General features: G+C 38.2%; 1 protein-coding gene across 8 annotated transcripts in view; it reads left to right on the top strand.

The window, feature by feature from the left end:
* mark4b (MAP/microtubule affinity-regulating kinase 4b) overlaps positions 1–11,912 on the top strand; it is a 53,960-nt gene that overhangs the window by 4,933 nt on the left and 37,115 nt on the right. The window lies entirely within an intron of this gene.

The raw sequence follows: 11,912 nt of genomic DNA, 5'->3' as shown, positions 1-11,912 counted from the left end.
GAATTATACCAAAATTTGACAAAGACTTTTAATATAAATTCAGAACGTTATATCAAAATTAGATAATTGTGTTAAAGAAGCTGTAACTTCCATTTTTTTAAACCCAGAAACATGATCTTGGTGTCATTTTAAAGTTATTTTAATTCTCTTTAATATGTGTTTGTAGAAAAGGTAGATAAAAATAAATTTCTTGCTGTAGTTTTTAAATCACAAAATAAGCAGGAAGCCAGACGTTAGACATGCAGAGGCAAAAATAGTAAAAATGTGGCAGTGTTGGGGAACAATGGGACTCATTCTAAACCAGATATTGTTGAATATTTCATACTTTTATATATTTTTTTATTAGTTTTAAATAACTGTGGAGTTCTGAGGATACACCGACAAAAGTCACTGCAGAATACAAAAAAGAGAAATAAGAATAATTCAGGAAAATTGGATTTATGGAGCAGAAATTAGAATTTTTAACATCAACTACATTGAAATTTGTAGATGTTGTAAAACTCCAAATATTGTACATGAAAATACACAATGTTAATAATTCAGCTATAATTGCTGCAGTGTGATATAATGGTGGTACTATAAATTAATATAGCATACTGTAGTTGTATATACTCATTTTCTAACAAAAACATAAATATTTTTGTAGTTTTTGTTTGTTTTTTATATTAAAAACTATGTAGTTTAATTAACATGATTGATATGATGCCTTTCTTTTATATTTTAGTCTTTTGTTGTGTTGGTTTGCCTTCTTCCTCCACCTTCTCTGATGCTTAATGAACCTGTAGCAGGCAGCAGCTCAATGCTGCAAAATCTGCTGCGTCAGGCTAGCCCTGCTGTTGTTTTTCTGCTGATTTCTTTTTTTCTTTTCTTCCGATTTCAAGTTAAATGTCACCTTTTATAAAGGTTGTAAAAAGATGCATGTTAAATGTTTGGGTCTCCAGTTTTTTTTTCCTCGTCATATGAGAGAGATGCAGCTTTAACTGTCCCCACCTTTATCTCAAGGGCACTTAGCTTTCACCGACCCCGGCAGCGTTTAATGTCCTGCAGCCCGTTTGGATTTGAAGCTTTAGCAGAGAGCTGCTTCCGTTTGGATCGCCAGACAGCAGCTGGCACAGAATACCTCACTCCTGTTTGTAAATGTTGTTTTTGTTGTGTGTCATCACCACATAAGTCCCTTTTGTGTGTTGATGTTGGAGACATTTCTCATATTATTAGTCTGGTTTATTTACATTAGCGTTAATGTTTTACTTATCGTGATTATTATGTTAAGATTACTTTCCCATCCATGAAGGGAACACAGGAAGAAGCCTTCATCTCTTTGACTCACTACAGGTTTTTACAGCTCGGTGTTTATTGTCTGTAGCCCCCAATGCAGTTTAATATGAGACAAACTACTGGAGGTGTTTTGATATTTACATAAACCTGTTGTGGCTGGTTTGAACAGTTTGCATCGAGTCACGCCCAAATGTAAAGCTCAGAAAGTAAGACTGCTCATAAATCAAAGTTATTGTAGTAGTAACTACCTTTTTAAAAGCTCAGTTATGCAAACAGCAAATGTTTGTGTACTGGCTTTTTGCTCATTACCATACAGGTTGTTTAAGGTCACGATGCTTGCGGTCAAATCGGACATTTTCACTAGCATTTGAAATAGAAACAAGTCGCCTACTATATAATCTTACCCTACATTTTATAGCTGTAGGAAAATCATTTCTCCTAATTTTAAAGGGCTAAGCTAGATTTATATTCAGCGAGAAGTAAAGAAATCTGATTCTGTGACGTAACAGAGATGTGTTTTTACACAGTGTTACAAAACTCCAACAGAAACCACGTCGATGATCTACAGGAAGTCACTCCCGCCACACGGTATCGTTGTGGGATGCACACAGAAACGCAGTGACCCTTTCTGACGGGCGTGGAAAACAGTTAAATTATTTTTATTGAAACGCAATGATCACAAGAATTAAGAGTTTTTAGTTGAGGAGAGAGAAAGAGATTATTTCAGGAGGTCATTGTTTTGACCAGCTAAAAAGTCAGCATCACAAACTCACAATCCAATAGCTAAAAATTTTGCTTCGCTAACGCTAAATTGTTAAACGTGTAGAAATACTGGCAGGAGCTAACACTAACAGCTAAGATGATTGTCACTCTGTCTGCGTCACATCTTTTTCTCCATCAAGCTGAAGACTAGTGGGGCTGACACAAACCTGTTGATGTTAGCTGTTAGCAGACTTAAAGTTGTCAAAACCTAATTTAGCAGAAGCTAACACTAACAGCTAACCGCTAAGAGGTCTGTCACTCAGTCTGCATCACATGGTTTGTCTCCTTCGAGCTGAAGACTGGTGGGACTGACACAAACCTGTTGATGTTAGCTGTTAGCGGACTTAAAGTTGTCTGCTAACGATTTTCAAAAGTAGTGAAAAAGCTAATCTGCTAATCGAAAACTCCGTTCCTCTATTAGCCATTAGCTGGCTAGCAAACTGAAGCTCAGCACTGGTCTTTGACGATCGTCGAGTCTCTCCATCCGGCCCCTGCCAGGAAAGATTGAAGATCTCACTGCGAATATTGGATCCCAGAAGCTGTTAGATCCCAACAGTTAATACTGCGAGTCACCGCGTCCACACGGGTTTCTGAGCAGCTCACGGAACAGCCAGGCTGCGTTAACCACCCTCACACATTAGGAACATAGACACTTGTAGTAAGGATGTCGCTGAGCTGAGATTGTTGGAAAACGGTGTTCGCGAGACAACGCAACAAGTCTTCCAGGAGTTCCTTGCACAAGTCACAGAGGTTCACGGTCTTGTCCCTTGAATTTAGAATTTGTGCAACAAATCCGCTAGTGTCATAGTGATCATGCATGACTCAAACCTTTTTTTTTCAATTTAGTTTTTGTAATTCTGCTAAAGCCACAAGCCAAGTACATCTGTTGTGCCGGTCTCAAGCTTGGGTAAATGTTGAGGGTTTTGTTAGAAAAGTGCGTCAAACATGATTAATTTCAAATCTTACATTTTTTTATGGTGACTTTTTCCTGTTGTGTTTTTTTATGTCATAAATCATCTTGTCATGCGTCTCTGTGGGTTATGTCTTTATCAGTGTTCATCTTTAACTTCAGCTTAGCTTTTAATTTTTTTGTTTTGTTTTACCCACAGAAGATTTTAACTAACCTGCATCTTTGATTTAGCTTCATTTTTTTGTGCCTGAATGTTTGTTTTCAGTCTAAACATTCATGCAGAGGGACAGTTTTTATGTTGTTTTGTGTTTTTGCAACAAGTATATTGCAGATTACTGAAGTGTGACCATTTGAGTTTTAGTGCTGCGTCTGTACTGAAGTGTTGTGTTCCACTTTAAAGGAGTCGACACTGAAGGTTATTACAAGTTCAGAAACCAACATCTTCTGTCTGTACATTCTGCTGCTGAACTTTGGGAACTGATTAACTGTTTCGCTCGGGGCCCAGTCAGGAGGTTTTATGTGTGTGAAAAGGAAGGCCTATAGTGGGTGTGGGTGACTGCTTGTGCGCACATGTACGGCTGTGTGCGTGAAAGGAGACCAACATGTCTGCCTGTGTGCGACGACTGCAGGGCAGAGTGAGGCTTTTGTGTTCCCTGGACGACCGAGAGATTCATGAACTCGTTGTCCCGACATGTTGCCCGCAAACCTGGCAGCTTCGTCTGCTGCTCTCCACGGCGCTCGTTTCACCTGGAAACGCAGCAGATACAGGCGTAAACAGCTCCGGGCTTTCAATCATCTGGCCTGCCGAGGACAGCTGAACCATGAGTGATTGGTATAAAGTTAGGCAGGCTGATATTAGATAACCCATATTTGTCACAATCGTTTGCTGATGTGCGCTGCGTTGCATCGGACTAACAGCTGAAATGGGTGCTGAGGGTACGACCGTAGCCTAAAGGTAAAAAGAAAAGAGGACAGTTGCTAGAAAACGTTAACCCTGTTTCACTTCTGCAGCATCGCTGAGCTGTGGAGCAGAGTTTGAAAAGAGCTTAAAAGCTTAACAGGCCTTCCCATAAAAGGGTTACTAATGAGGCAAGTTTTAAAATAAATTTCAAGGATTTACTTTTCCCATTTTTTTAAAGGGATCCAGGATTAGTTGTAACATTAGACTTTATTTGATAAACATTTATTTTAACTGTAAAATAAAGACTGTAAAAATACTGTAGGATGTTTAGTTTTGTAAATATTTAAAAATATATATTTTAACATGGACGGAGCCATTTTATTTACACACAAAGCATTCTGGGTAAATGATGACGTGAATAGGTCCTCGGTGCGAGGCTGCTAGCGAGCTATATCCACCCTGAAGGTTAATCTTGGACAATATCTGATGATCGACTCTTTTAAATGAAACCAGAGAGCGTTGACAGAGAGGAGAAGGTAGAAATGACAGCCTGGAACTGAAAATATGGATGGAGGACAACAGAGCTGCTTCATGGAAGAAGAACCTCAGATTAGCCTGTTAGCCTTAGCTGACGCTATATTGCCTTATATGTATTAGCTTGGTACTAGCGCGTCAAACAAGCTAAACTGAGGTCCTCCATCCATATTTTCAGTTCCAGGCTGAGTCATTTCTACCTTCTCCTCTCTGTCAACGCTCTCTGGTTTCATTTAAAAGAGTCGATCATCAGATATTGTCCAAGATTAACCTTCAGGGTGGATATAGCTCGCTAGCAGCCTCGCACCGAGGACCTATCCATGACATCATTTACCCAGAATGTTTTGTGTGTAAATAAAATGGCTCCGTCCGTGTTAAAATATRTTTTTAAAAATTATAAAAACTAAACAGCCTAYAGTATTTTTACAGTCTTTATTTTACAGTTAAAATAAATGTTTATCTAATAAAGTCTAATGTTACAACCAATCCTGGATCCCTTTTAAAAATCAAGCATCTCTCATTTTTTATTTTTGCATCCTGTTTTTTTTTTCTAAATTCTTTTGAGTTTGCTTCATTGTGACACTCTGGTATCCTCTTCCTCAAGATGAAGTTTGAGAAACTGCTGACGATGCTTTTTTTCCCTCCCCTCTTATGTGCTGATAAAGCTATTCGGAGACGCGTTTAAACCAGACCACACCAACCGATGTGGACCTTTTAATAAATTCAGCAGCTGATTGTGAAGTGATTACGGATTTCCTTCTGATTCGGCTGCATCTACTGAACGTTTGTTAACCACATGGCTTCTTTGCATCTAAGTCAGTTTGGTCTCAGTCTAATGGCTTCACAGCTCGCTGGTGTGTTCTTCACTTGGAGCAGAGGAGCTAATCTGGCTGCTGTTGTTGACATTTTCACTGTGGGAGTCAGTTTTAATAAAAGATAAAGACACGTATGTGTCGGACGTGTCTGTACGCTAATGATGACGCCTTCGCACAAACGTCCACAGGAAGTCAGGGTGCGTAGGAGACGGGGGTTGGGCGGTGGGTGGGTGGTGAGTTATTAGATTTGGCACCTCCCCCAGCCCCAGAGAATTGGCCATATATGCGTGCAGAGTTTTTATTAATTTATTAGACACCCATGATCTTCATGGGGGGCGGGCGGTTCTGTGGGAGGGGCAGGCAGCCCCCCCTTTTGGATATTAAAGAGAAACAGAGATGTGAATGAATTGAGTCCTTGATGAAAGCATAAATTTGTGCTGTTTTGTATCTAATATCCTTTTTTTTCTGTAAATTGTTCAGTCTGATCTTACCCAACCATGTGCACATTGTGTGAGCTGCAGTTATCGTGTAAAAAGTTAAAATGAGGATCTTGCGTCTCACTCCAAACCACCAAATGTCAACACTTTGGTGTATAAACTTGTATCAGATGCTGTGTTTAAAAGCCTAGATGAATACAGTATATGCATGGGATAAACACGATACAGTAAATCCAAATGTAATTGCCGCCGCGTTTTGTCGACATGAATTGTTTATTTTTGTTCCTCGTTACGTAACTCAAGCTGCGTAATTCAGCGTTAGTTAACGGCTGCTGAACAGGTGGCTGTTTCTGGAGATCAGGCTACCATGACAAGAATGACATCGCTCGTTGTGATTGTCTTAACTGCCACACACACACACACACACACACACACACACTCAAACCCCTGCAGACAACATATTATCAGGTACATTCTGTTACAAAAAGCAGCAGCAGGCGAGCGTAAAAACCACGCTGATTCTGAAGTGATGGAAGCACACAGCCGGTCTGTTGTGTTCATTGTGACGGGCCTCAGACTCTCAGGTGTAGATTTACTCCTCAGGTTTGACTTTAACTCTTGCAGGGGGAACATATAGGGGTTCGTGTTATCTGTGGTGGCTCACTAATTCTGATTGTGGTCAGATTTATTTTGTGAAGACCATCTATATCAGTGCCTGCGACACGCATATCCATGAAATACAAAATATATTTATATTTAAGAAACTTGGCATAATACACATGATTGTATTCGTTATGTCACATAATTGGCTTATTGACTCCTTTTGAACTTGGCTCAGCTAAAGTGAAACAGGAAGTGACATCAAAGGGAAGCTCTTTAAGAACAAAAACTCCCTGGTTTTTGTTTATTTAAGCAATATTATTTGAACTACGTCTCTTTCTCATCTCTCTGATAGTGATTAAAATAATCTAAAGAAACATCAGATTCTTCTCTACGGTCTGTGTTGTTTACCATTTTAGCAATGCTCTGATTACATGCAGGCATTCCCCTTTGACATCACTTCCTGTTGTTTTACAGGCAAATATTTCAACAACTGTTCATCTCAGTGGCATGATATCTTTTTTCACAATATGTTGTCAGTGTAACCCTTCCAAAAATACATTCATTTTTATTAGAAAAATTTGATGTCATGGGCACTTTAAGGATGTAAATCAGCAGCTTTATGACAATATGATGTTTATTAATATTACAAAGTCAAACACGATGACATTTAAATTCACAAGTCTGCTTTTCTGATACGATATATGTCCATCTAACATAAGTGATTGTATTAGACAGGATATGACGATATAGATTGTTTTGTTTTAGCTTGGTGTAATTGAATCATTAATCGTTTAATTGATATTGATATATTTTTAACATGTGCAAAATTATATGCTTCAACTCTAAAATGTTTTTTGAGTATCTTTGAGCATGCAAATCTGTTTTAATCCATCTTGTCTACAGTTGCAAGTTTGTTTATTGAAGAAAAATGACTAAACACTGAAAGTGGGTTGCAATGTTGTTGGACAAGAAAAATTGTTCCCGATTGTTGTCACGATTTGTTCCATTTAGAGGCCAATAGCTGCATTAGAAAGTAAAATTAGTTTAGTCACCTAAACTGTTTTCTTAATGGACATTTTTAAGATTTTACTGCAAGACATCAAACCTCACTACCCCAACATGCATTGCATGAATAAACCCTTTGTGTAAATAGGTGAGCAAGAAACAACTTTCATAAACTTTTTGTAGAACCTAAACCAGAATTAAAAGCTACGTAATTGGGAACAGTTTGGTTGTGTTTCCATCTAGAAACTAAATTTCCCTCCTCTTGGCTTCCAGAAACCATTTTTTTAAAATGGAAACAGGGACCAACACGTGTTCTGGGAACACATTACACGGAGAGAGAAAAAGAACCCATCTGTGTTGAAACATGGAGGCAAACCGAGGTTTGGCCGAGAAATGACTCAGCTATTTAATCCACTTGTGTTGATCCAAACAGAATAAATCTGACCCGGCTCAGTCGGATCGACACACAGGCCTGCGGTGAGTTTTATGCAGTGTAACGTGGCAGAGCTCCAGGTCTGCGTTTGTAGCTTCACATTATCCAAACCCAGGAATCCAGTTACGTTTTGCATACTGGAGCCAGACTGGAGCGAGCCGGTTTGTTTATCTCTTAGCGGTTCTTTTTAAACAAGTTCTGGGTCGAAATGGCTCTAATGTTTAGAGATTACTGGAGTGTAAACTAAATATAAAATGGTTTAAATGGTGCAGTTTGACAGAGTTTATTCTAGTAGTTTTCACATATATATGTGTGTAATAAGTGTTTCATTTCAGAGGAAGCATTGATGATTTACTTGGATTGAATCTGCAAAGTTCATGTTAAAAATCTTTACTTTATGAAATGGAGCAAGTTACTTGATCACTGTAGGAACTTATTTCAGTGATTCAAAAAGAAATAAATCTAATTATCTTAGTTATATTTTTGTTTGAATGCTAAAAACAGAAGGTTAAATTCCTTCTGTCTGCCTCGGGGACATGTTCTGCACATACAGTACATGTCAGGGAGGTTTACAACCAAACTGGTCTGACTTGGACTGACACGAACTGTTACAGAAGCTTTGAGTGACGAAATCCAGAGAATGTCGATCAGCTGCTTCAACGCAATGAGTCGGAGTCTGATTTTTTTTTTTTTTTTTTGATAAAAAACACAAGCAGGTTTAATAAAGATCAACTCTTCCATCTCTGTGGGTTATCGTGGTCGAGTCATGGTCCCTCTCTGGTGGGCGATATTCCTAGTTTTTAACTTTTAATTGAATTCTATGCGAACGTTCACCAGCTGACCAGCACGGCATCACACGCCACGCTCTCTTCCTCGCCTCGCTTTGCCAGGAAACGGTCGCGGAGCTTCGCAGCTCGGCATGTGACACGTCTGTCCTCACTGGGATGTCTCTTTCCAGGACAAGAAGTGACGCAACTTAAAATCTTCTGATTTCCTTCCGCTTTTGTCACACTGGTGGGGGTCTTCCTTAAGCTGTTGAAAATGTAAAGAGCCTGCAGAGGGGTTTGATCGAGCTTTGATTTCTAAAAGATCGTTTTACATTTTCTGAGGTAGAAAAGTGATTAGTGTTGGTTTGGATAGGTTGGTTGCATGAAGGTACTTTTGCAAGTATCTGCTGGTGTGTGAGTCACAAATTAAGCAAAAGTAATAATTTTCTTTTTCCATTTTATTTCCTGTCAAGTTTGTTTTGTTGGTAATTAAAATAAAAGTTTGAATGTTTTAACTACCTTGTTGAAACGTGAAACTGTGACCTCATGTAAGAAATATTATTCATTTTTCTCAGGAGTGTGAAAGGTCACAAACTGAAGGCAGCACAGAAAATGTGTCCTGAGGTGTAAAACTTCAGAGCTAAAATAAGATTATACACTGCTCAAAAAAATAAAGGGAACACTTAAACAACGCACGCTAAGTCCAAGTAAATCAAACTTTTGTGAAGCACATTCAGCTCTGTACAGAACAAAGTACTCAATGCGAATATTTCATTGATTAAGATCGGGAGTTAGCGTGCGTTAAGTGTTCCCTTTATTATTTTGAGCAGTGTATTTATTTATATTGTTATTGTCACTGAACAAATTTGAATGAATTTTGGATTGGTCAACTTCATTCACTTTTTAAGTATAATGAGCTGAAAAAATTGCAAATTGGATCTGGTAGTTGCTGAGAATCGTCTAAAACATACTTTGTCCACTTGGTCTGTTAGCAAAAGTGTCTCATGAACAACTGGACAGATTTAATGAAATTGTCAGGAAATGATCAATCGAGTTAGCCCAGTTCAAGATGGCTGCCGCAGCTGAGCCAGCTGACTTTAGGGAGAATAGGGAACTGGTTCTGTGTGCACATGTGTGAGCGTGTGTTAAGACAGCTCATGATTACGCGAGTTCTCTGCAGCGTCACACATCCTGTCTTTCATCAATACGTCTCCATCAGTGCCGTCACTCCATCCAGGACACCTTAAGCAGGGTGTAGTTCATTGTTTGGAAACACGCCTGTGTTCGTCACGTGTCTTTCTCTAATGCTTCATTCTCTTTGTTTAAAACCACAATAACAAAGCTCAGACAGTAACGTTTGTATCTAGTGGTCTGACACGTGTGGAGGGTTATTTGAGTCCAGTAGCAGAGCCGCTGTCATTTCTTCACTGTAAAAAATAAAGAAACATATATAAACAGTAACTATGTTATAAAAAATGAGTCTTGATCAGCATCTGAAACAATCGACAGGACAAAAACACTGCTCCCAAACTAAATAGTTCAATAAATGTACATTTAATTAAATGTGTGTCAGTTGTAACAATGAGTAAAATAATTTTCACATCAGAACTCTATGGATTCATGGGTTTCCAGTCATCTGTACACCCACACAGACGGGCACAGATGGAAGATAACTGCTGTTTTATTTTCCCACAAAATAAACCACATTTATCTGTTAGTGCTTATTGTTGGGAGGATGGGAAAGGCCGATTTTGAGCTCAAATTTAGAGGAAAAAAATACAGCTTGTTACAATTTTATTTTATTTTTATTAAGCATCTTTAATCAGTTTAACTTCCTTTGGGTAATTATGACAGATCTTGTCTTTAAAAGTTGAGAATTAAACAGGCTTTCATTCAGTTTTTAACACTAAGTCATGTTTTGTTTTGTGTGTTAAACTGTTTTCCATCGTCTGACCTTCTGTCATTAAACCTGTTTATTGTTGCCTAAATGTCGTCAAGCAGTCATTCCACTGCTTCACAGGAATTTACAGAAACAAACTCACTGATGTGGCTGGATCAACAACATTACAATCTGCCTATTAGCAGAGGGTTTTAACTAAAACTTTATTTGTGCCATGTTTAGTTTGTTCTACAAGTTGTTAACAATAGATAAAAACTTAAACAAAACATATGCATTTCAGGCAAAAAAACTTTTTTCTTTGAATATTTCCACATGCTTTTTATTTCCTTTACTCATGCAGATCTAATTAATACAACACAGCAAGCGTCAGCACAACAACAAACTGTTCAAAAGCTGATAAAGCATCTTAACAAGCTCTAATCTCATTTAGTTCTAAAGATTTAGGACCATTGCCAGTTTCACGTTTTTTGCTGAAAAATGACCACACAATAGAATTAAAAGCTGCTTTATGTCAAGTCTGTCCTAGGGCTGCACAGTGTACCAATAAAAAAATAATTGTGATAACAGCCTGTGCAATAGGCATATTGCATAAAACTCATTAAACTGCATTAAATGGTTGGATCAAATGTTTGCATTTATGTGTTTTTTCTATCACAGTATTTCACCAATCAAATGAAAGCCTTCATGTATTTGCCCAATCAGATGTATCTCTTTAGTAGGGCTGCAACGACACAGAAAATTCAAGATTCGGTTCGATTCGATACTTTAGTGTCACAGTTGAATATTTTTTAATATAAAAATAAGAAATATCCATGCCCTTCTTAACTTGTAATTTATTTAAATTAATCATGAACATTTGTTCAATCTCAGAAGTCCAGTTTTTAAATGAAATGTTGCTGAAACAGCAAGCTTCTCAGTGGATCTGTGCTCCACAATGCAGCCTAGGTGGAGTAGTCGAACACAGATCCACTGATCCTTCAACACAGAGCATCTTCAGATGACAAGCTGATAAAATAAATGTTAAAAATCTGTAATGTTCATACATACAGTGTGTATTGAACCTAAAGCACCGTATTGAACGGTTCCACACAGATTCATGTATTGTTGCACTCTTTACGTTAGCTGCCTGCACCCTTCGTAGATTCAGGTGGAGAGAAACTACAGGAAAACTTAAGCAACAAAGAACTCATGGTTAGTTTTGGTTTTACAAACCCAAATACTCTTCTAGACATGCAAAAAGTAGAAGTAGTAGTACTGTTGGTAGTAGTATCATTGCTAATTAGTGGTAATTCCGTCGTATTTAGTTATTTATTTATTTTTTGTGTGTGTGCATTGTCTGTAGTTTGTAAACTAGTGTGTGAACCTCTGCACTGATACTGCTGTGACACCTGAATTTCCAGTGGGACAATGGTCCTCATGCAAGAACATGTTCGTATTCTTATCCAAAATTTCTCTTACATTTGTTCGTATAAAGGGTTTGTACGAACATGTCCCGTCAGATTCAACAAACTCTTCTATCTTCAGGAAAAGTGTGCAAATGAGCTGCGTAAATTCCACCTGTTCGTATCCA

This window comes from Austrofundulus limnaeus, unplaced genomic scaffold (genome assembly GCF_001266775.1).
Source record: "Austrofundulus limnaeus strain Quisiro unplaced genomic scaffold, Austrofundulus_limnaeus-1.0 Scaffold136, whole genome shotgun sequence".
Taxonomy (NCBI): domain Eukaryota; kingdom Metazoa; phylum Chordata; class Actinopteri; order Cyprinodontiformes; family Rivulidae; genus Austrofundulus; species Austrofundulus limnaeus.
Note: the sequence above shows the minus strand (reverse complement) of the source record. Positions and strands in the feature narration are given on the sequence as shown.